This window comes from Oncorhynchus gorbuscha, linkage group LG01, assembly GCF_021184085.1.
Source record: "Oncorhynchus gorbuscha isolate QuinsamMale2020 ecotype Even-year linkage group LG01, OgorEven_v1.0, whole genome shotgun sequence".
Lineage (NCBI taxonomy): Eukaryota > Metazoa > Chordata > Actinopteri > Salmoniformes > Salmonidae > Oncorhynchus > Oncorhynchus gorbuscha.
In genome coordinates this window covers 30,220,165-30,228,953 of record NC_060173.1, presented here as the reverse complement: position 1 = coordinate 30,228,953, position 8,789 = coordinate 30,220,165, and the positions used below count along the sequence as shown (strand labels likewise).

The 8,789-nt window shown below is 46.1% G+C and overlaps 1 pseudogene; it reads left to right on the top strand.

Moving 5' to 3' along the window:
- The first annotated feature begins 344 nt into the window (after positions 1–344).
- On the top strand, positions 345–8,013 carry LOC124041863 (annotated as a pseudogene).
- Positions 8,014–8,789: the final 776 nt, after the last annotated feature.

The window sequence follows — 8,789 nt, the reverse complement described above, 5'->3', positions numbered from 1 at the left end:
AGGACTGTTTTGCTAGCACAGACTGGAATATGTTCTGGGATTTATCCGATGGCATTGAGGAGTGTACCACCTCAGTCATCAGCTTCATCAAAAAGTGCATCGACTACGTCTTCCCCACAGTGACCGTAAGTACATAACCCAACCAGATGCCATGGATTACATTTTTCTGACAACCCAAAAAAAGTGTATGACTTATCCTACTACAACTGATTATTATTGTTTCAACAAGGGCATTGCGGATGTATTATCCTGAACTGGTGCCCGGCGTGACTGTTCTGTACTCGGATATCGAAAATATTCCCATCGGTGAAGTAATTTAGTGCTCCTACAACCACAAAACAACCATGGATACCTACGTAGCCATCCATGGCAAGAACATATCCCACAATCCCTCTCCTCCACCCAAGCCATGTCTATCGACAAGCTCTTCCCGGCTCTCCTGGAGTGTTTTGGGATCATCCTGTGTGGATACATCGCCGGTAGGACAGACATAATCACCTCCTATCAAGCTAAAGGATTAGGGAATTTTGTGTCTAAATTCGCCCTTCCGGCGCTGCTCTTCAAGAACATGGTTCTGTTGGACTTTAATAACGTGATCTGGTCGTTCCTGTGGAGTATCCTGATAGCCACGGTGTCGGTGTTCGTCCTGGTGTGTGTTCTGACGCTCGCCGTGGCCAGTCCGGAGAGCAGGTACAGCAAGGCAGGACTCTACTCCATCTTCGCTACGCAGAGCAACGACTTCGCCCTGGGGTATCCCATTGGTGAGGATAGTTGTCTTTTGGAATGTGATCGTAGTACAATAGGGCCAGTTTATTTTACTTTGGAAAGTTCAACCTCTTTGTCAAAACAGACCCAGCCGTTCCACACACAGTGCATTCTGAAAGTATTCAGACCCCTTGACTTTGACGTTGTTACTTTACAGCCTAATTCTAAAATTGATTACATTGTTTTTTCCATCATCAATCTACACACAATACCCCATAATGACAAAGCAAAAACAGGTTAGACATTTTTTCACATTTATAAAAAAAAATAAAAAAATAAAAAAATCACATTTCCATAAGTATTCAGACTCTTTACTCAGTTCTTTGTTGAAGCACCTTTGGCAGTGATTACAACCTTGAGTCTTCTTGGGTATCACGCTACAAGCTTGGGGAGATTCTCCCATTCTTCTCTGCAGATCCTCTCAAGCTCTGTCAGGTTGGATGGGGAGCATCGCAGCTCAGCTATTTTCAGGTCTCTCCAGACATGTTCGATCGGGTTCAAGTCCGGCTCTGGCTGGGCCACTCAAGGACATTTAGAGACTTTTCCATAAGCCACGCCTGCGTTGTCTTGGCTGTGTGCTTAGGGTTGTTGTCCTGTTGGAAGGGGAACCTTCGCCCCAGTCTGAGGTCATGAGTGCTCTGGAGCAGGTTTTCATTAAGGATTTCTCTGTGCTTTGCTCTGTTCATCTTTCCCTCGATCCTGACTAATCTCCCAGTCCCTGCTGCTGAAAAACATCCTCACTACATGATGCTGACACCACCATGCTTCACCGTAGGGATGGTGCCAGGTTTCCTCCAGACGTGACGCTTGGTTTTTACTCTGACATGTACTGTCAACTGGGACCTTCATATAGTCAGGTGTGTGCCTTTCCAAGTTGTGTGTGTGCCTTTCCAAGAGTGGTGCTGCTGCAGGTCATTTCATCTTGCTTTCTTCTGTGATCAATAGTTTTTTTCTTTGTTTTGCAAATTACATTAAATGGTGCTTTATTCTTTATTGGACTAGGAACATATTTACCATTCATATTTACCATTTAGTAAATACGTAGGATTTTGTAACAAAGAAATTAGAGTGAAAGGATCTGTGTATCTGTTAGCTAGCTGTGATGAGAATGGAAAAACATCTTAATATCACAGTGCATAATAAAGGCTAGAAAACATGGTGTCAGGGTGTCTTAGGGGGTTGGGTTAAAACATGGTGTCAGGGTGTCTTAGGGGTTGGGTTAAAACATGGTGTCAGGGTGTGTCTTAGGGGTTGGGTTAAAACATGGTGTCGGGGTGTGTCTTAGGGGTTGGGTTAAAACATGGTGTCAGGGTGTGTCTTAGAGGGTTGGGTTAAAACATGGTGTCTTAGGGGGTTGGGTTAAAACATGGTGTCGGGGTGTGTCTTAGGGGTTGGGTGAAAACATGGTGTCTTAGGGGTTGGGTTAAAACATGGTGTCGGGATGTCTTAGGGGGTTGGGTGAAAACATGGTGTCAGGGTGTCTTAGGGGTTGGGTTAAAACATGGTGTCGGGATGTCTTAGGGGTTGGGTGAAAACATGGTGTCAGGGTGTCTTAGGGGTTGGGTTAAAACATGGTGTCAGGGTGTGTCTTAGGGGTTGGGTTAAAACATGGTGTCAGGGTGTGTCTTAGGGGTTGGGTTAAAACATAGTGTCAGGGTGTGTCTTAGGGGTTGGGTTAAAACATGGTGTCGGGGTGTCTTAGGGGGTTGGGTTAAAACATGGTGTCAGGATGTCTTAGGGGTTGGGTTAAAACATGGTGTCAGGATGTCTTAGGGGTTGGGTTTAAACATGGTGTCGGGGTGTCTTAGGGGTTGGGTTTAAACATGGTGTCGGGGTGTCTTAGGGGTTGGGTTTAAACATGGTGTCGGGGTGTCTTAGGGGTTGGGTTAAAACATGGTGTCAGGGTGTCTTAGGGGTTGGGTTAAAACATGGTGTCAGGGTGTGTCTTAGGGGGTTGGGTTAAAACATGGTGTCAGGGTGTGTCTTAGGGGGTTGGGTTAAAACATGGTGTGTCTTAGGGGTTGGGTTTAAACATGGTGTCGGGGTGTCTTAGGGGTTGGGTTAAAACATGGTGTCGGGGTGTCTTAGGGGTTGGGTTAAAACATGGTGTCAGGGTGTGTCTTAGGGGGTTGGGTTAAAACATGGTGTCAGGGTGTGTCTTAGGGGTTGGGTTAAAACATGGTGTCGGGGTGTCTTAGGGGTTGGGTTAAAACATGGTGTCGGGTGTGTCATAAGGGGTTGGGTTAAAACATGGTGTCGGGGTGTCTTAGGGGGTTGGGTTAAAACATGGTGTCAGGGTGTGTCTTAGGGGTTGGGTTAAAACATGGTGTCAGGGTGTGTCTTTGGGGGTTGGGTTAAAACATGGTGTCAGGGTGTGTCTTAGGGGGTTGGGTTAAAACATGGTGTCGGGGTGTGTCTTAGGGGGTTGGGTTAAAACATGGTGTCAGGATGTCTTAGGGGGTTGGGTTAAAACATGGTGTCAGGATGTCTTAGGGGGTTGGGTTAAAACATGGTGTCGGGGTGTCTTAGGGGTTGGGTTAAAACATGGTGTCAGGGTGTGTCTTAGGGGTTGGGTTAAATCATGGTGTCAGGGTGTGTCTTAGGGGGTTGGGTTAAAACATGGTGTCGGGGTGTGTCTTAGGGGTTGGGTTAAAACATGGTGTCAGGGTGTGTCTTAGGGGGTTGGGTTAAAACATGGTGTCAGGGTGTGTCTTAGGGGTTGGGTTAAAACATGGTGTCAGGGTGTGTCTTAGGGGGTTGGGTTAAAACATGGTGTCAGGATGTCTTAGGGGTTGGGTTAAAACATGGTGTCAGGATGTCTTAGGGGTTGGGTTAAAACATGGTGTCTTGGTGTTTTAGGGGTTGGGTTAAAACATGGTGTCGGGGTGTGTCTTAGGGGGTTGGGTTAAAACATGGTGTCGGGGTGTCTTAGGGGGTTGGGTTAAAACATGGTGTCAGGATGTCTTAGGGGTTGGGTTAAAACATGGTGTCAGGGTGTGTTTTAGGGGTAACAAAGAAATTAGAGTGAAAGGATCTGTGTATGTTAAAACGTGGTGTCAGGGTGTGTTTTAGGGGTTGGATTAAAACATGGTGTCAGGGTGTGTTTTAGGGGTTGGATTAAAACATGGTGTCAGGGTGTGTTTTAGGGGTTGGATTAAAACATGGTGTCTTGGTGTTTTAGGGGTTGGGTTAAAACATGGTGTCAGGGTGTGTTTTAGGGGTTGGATTAAAACATGGTGTCAGGGTGTGTTTTAGGGGTTGGATTAAAACATGGTGTCAGGGTGTGTTTTAGGGGGTTGGATTAAAACATGGTGTCGGGGTGTCTTAGGGGGTTGGGTTAAAACATGGTGTCAGGGTGTGTTTTAGGGGTTGGATTAAAACATGGTGTCATGGTGTCTTAGGGGTTGGGTTAAAACATGGTGTCAGGGTGTCTTAGGGGTTGGGTTAAAACATGGTGTCAGGGTGTCTTAGGGGTTGGGTTAAAACATGGTGTCAGGGTGTTTTAGGGGTTGGGTTAAAACATGGTGTCAGGGTGTTTTAGGGGTTGGGTTAAAACATGGTGTCAGGGTGTGTCTTAGGGGTTGGGTTAAAACATGGTGTCAGGGTGTGTCTTAGGGGGTTGGGTTAAAACATGGTGTCAGGGTGTGTCTTAGGGGGTTGGGTTAAAACATGGTGTCAGGGTGTGTCTTAGGGGGTTGGATTAAAACATGGTGTCAGGGTGTCTTAGGGGGTTGGGTTAAAACATGGTGTCAGGGTGTCTTAGGGGGTTGGGTTAAAACATGGTTTCATGGTATCTTAGGGGGTTGGGTTAAAACATGGTGTCAGGGTGTCTTAGGGGTTGGGTTAAAACATGGTCTCAGGGTGTGTCTTAGGGGTTGGGTTAAAACATGGTGTCGGGGTGTGTCTTAGGGGGTTGGGTTAAAACATGGTGTCGGGTGTGTTTTAGGGGTTGGGTTAAAACATGGTTTCATGGTGTCAGGGTGTCTCTTAGGGGTTGGGTTAAAACAGGGTGTCTTAGGGGGTTGGGTTAACGGCAATAAGGCACATTTTTGTGGCCTGTAAGGAAAGTGGACAGTAAAGCGTTCTTCTATACGGTGGTGGCTGGTGGACATTGTATCCCACTTTTATTCTATTTTATAGGTACTGAAGAACCCGATAGTGTTCATGGTGGTGGTCGGGATCGTGTCCCACTTTGTCCTGGGCCAGAGGATCCCTGCTGTGATGGAGGAGTTTGTGGATGGCCTGGCCAACTCCTTCGGAGGAGCAGCTCTCTTCTACCTGGGACTATCTATGGTGGGACAGGTGGGCAAACTCACCAGGTCTACTGGAGTAGCCCTTATCCTGCTCATCACTGCCAAACTGTGAGTTACAGAAATGTCAATAGCTGACTTTCCTTCAAGTCGTTATCAACCTACCCTGTGGGAATGGATGGATAGGGTGCTGACAACTGCATTACTGCAGTCGTAAATAGGGTCCTGTCCTAGTGGTCCTATCCTAGTGGTACTGTACTGTCCTAGTGGTCCTATCCTAGTGGTACTGTCCTAGTGGTACTGTACTGTCCTAGTGGTACTGTCCTATCCTAGTGGTACTGTCCTATCCTAGTGGTACTGTCCTATACTAGTGGTACTGTACTGTCCTAGTGGTACTGTACTGTCCTAGTGGTACTGTCCTAGTGGTACTGTACTGTCCTAGTGGTACTGCCCTAGTGGTACTGTACTGTCCTAGTGGTCCTTTCCTAGTGGTCCTTTCCTAGTGGTCCTGTCCTAGTGGTACTGCCCTAGTGGTCCTGTACTGTCCTAGTGGTCCTGTACTGTCCTAGTGGTACTGTCCTGTCCTAGTGGTACTGTCCTAGTGGTACGGTGGTACGGTACTGTCCTAGTGGTACTGTCCTAGTGGTACGGTGGTACGGTACTGTCCTAGTGGTCCTGTACTGTCCTAGTGGTACTGTCCTAGTGGTACTGTCCTTGTGGTACTGTCCTGTCCTAGTGGTACTGTCCTAATGGTACTGTCCTAGTGTCCTAACACAGTGGTATCTGTCTCTCCTATGTAGGCTGGTGATGCCTCTCATCTGTAAGGACATGGTCGACCTGCTGGACTCTACAGGTTCCAACAGCAGCAGTCTGAACCACTCCAGCCTGTCCAACTATGCCTTTCTCTACGGGGTGTTCCCCCCTGCTCCCAGCGTAGCCATCTACGCATCACAGTACAACATGGAGCTGGACGTGGTGAGTTGGTACCACACACACACACACACACACACACACACACACACACACACACACACACACACACACACACACACACACACACACACACACACACACACACACACACACACACACACACACACACACACACACACACACACACACACAGCAACATGGAGCTGGATGTGGTGAGTTGGTAACACACACACACACACACACACACACACACACACACACACACACACACACACACACACACACACACACACACACACACACACACACACACACACACACACACACACACACACACACACACACACACATCACAGAGCAACATGGGGCTGGAGGTGGGTGTGTATAACATTATCAATTCGTATTTAATTTCTTAGCAAATAGCCACCTTTCTAGACAGCCAAGGCTTGTATTTACACATCTCTCTCTGTACCTCTCTGTCTGTCCTCCTGTAGGTGACATCAGGGATGGTGATCAGCACGTTCCTGTCTGCCCCCATCATGTTCGTGTCAGCCTGGCTCCTGACCATCCCCCTGATGAACCCCAAGCCACTGGTCACTGAGCTGCAGAATGTCAGCTTCAACATCAGCATCGTCAGCCTGGTCGCACTGGTGAGGGTTCTCTCTATTTCTGTTCTCATCTGTCTCTCTCTGTTTCTCTCTCTCTCTCTCTCTCTCTCTCTCTCTCTCTCTCTCTCTCTCTCTCTCTCTCTCTCTCTCTCTGTCTCTCTCTCGCTCTCTCTGTTTCTCTCTCGCTGTCTCTCACTATCTCTACATGAAAGGCAAATGAAGAAGGCAGACTTTGACACTCTTTTCAATAGGCTTGGTTGTTTAGCTGATTGAAGCAAGGGGTTTATCAGGGCTTACTGACTCCATGGTGTTGATCAGGGCTTGCTGACTCTATGGTGTTGATCAGGGCTTACTGACTCCATGGTGTTGATCAGGGCTTGCTGACTCCATGGTGTTGATCAGGGCTTGCTGTATCCATGGTGTTTATCAGGGCTTACTGACTCCATGGTGTTGATCAGGGCTTGCTGACTCCATGGTGTTGATCAGGGCTTGCTGACTCCATGGTGTTGATCAGGGCTTGCTGACTCCATGGTGTTGATCAGGGCTTGCTGTATCCATGGTGTTTATCAGGGCTTACTGACTCCATGGTGTTGATCAGGGCTTGCTGACTCCATGGTGTTTATCAGGGCTTGCTGACTCCATGGTGTTGATCAGGGCTTGCTGACTCCATGGTGTTGATCAGGGCTTGCTGACTCCATGGTGTTGATCAGGGCTTGCTGACTCCATGGTGTTTATCAGGGCTTGCTGACTCCATGGTGTTTATCAGGGCTTACTGACTCCATGGTGTTGATCAGGGCTTGCTGACTCCATGGTGTTGATCAGGGCTTGCTGACTCCATGGTGTTGATCAGGGCTTGCTGACTCCATGGTGTTGATCAGGGCTTGCTGACTCTATGGTGTCGATCAGGGCTTGCTGACTCTATGGTGTCGATCAGGGCTTGCTGACTCTATGGTGTCGATCAGGGCTTGCTGACTCTATGGTGTTGATCAGGGCTTGCTGACTCTATGGTGTTGATCAGGGCTTGCTGTATCCATGGTGTTGATCAGGGCTTGCTGACTCTATGGTGTTGATCAGGGCTTGCTGACTCCATGGTGTTGATCAGGGCTTGCTGACTCCATGGTGTTGATCAGGGCTTGCTGACTCCATGGTGTTGATCAGGGCTTGCTGTATCCATGGTGAAGAATGCAGCTTTAATGATAGAGGATTCATACCAATGGCTTTTTAAAATTCTAATCTACTCTGCAAAGACTTTTGACAAGTTGAGTGGGTTCAAGCTGTATTTAAACACTGGATACACTGAAACACATCGTGTTTGTGTTTGTAGGTGTGGACCATCGCTGTCATTCTCCTCAGCAAGAAGTTCAAGAGGCTCCCACACATGTTTTCTATGAACCTCTTCCTGGCACAGGTTATTACATATATATCTTTCATATACAGTACATTCTGAAAGGGTTATTTCATATACAGTACATTCTGAAAGGGTTATTTCATATACAGTACATTCTGAAAGGGTTATTTCATATACAGTACATTCTGAAAGGGTTATTTCATATACAGTACATTCTGAAAGGGTTATTTCATATACAGTACATTCTGAAGGGTTATTACATATATCCTTCATATACAGTACAGTCTGAAGGGGTTATTACATATATCCTTCATATACAGTACATTCTGAAGGGGTTATTACATATATCCTTCATATACAGTACATTCTGAAGGGTTATTACATATATCCTTCATATACAGTACATTCTGAAGGGGTTATTACATATATCCTTCATATACAGTACATTCTGAAGGGTTATTTCATATACAGTACATTCTGAAGGGTTATTACATATATCCTTCATATACAGTACATTCTGAAGGGTTATTACATATATCCTTCATATACAGTACATTCTGAAGGGGTTATTTCATATACAGTACATTCTGAAGGGTTATTACATATATCCTTCATATACAGTACATTCTGAAGGGTTATTACATATATCCTTCATATACAGTACATTCTGAAGGGTTATTACATATATCCTTCATATACAGTACATTCTGAAGGGTTATTACATATATCCTTCATATACAGTACATTCTGGAAATATTCAGACCCCTTGACTTGTTCCACATTTTGTTATGTTACAACCTTATTCTAAAATGGATGAAAAATGTTTTTGCCTCATCAATCTACACACAATACCCCATAATGACAAAGCAAAAACTGTTTTAAAAA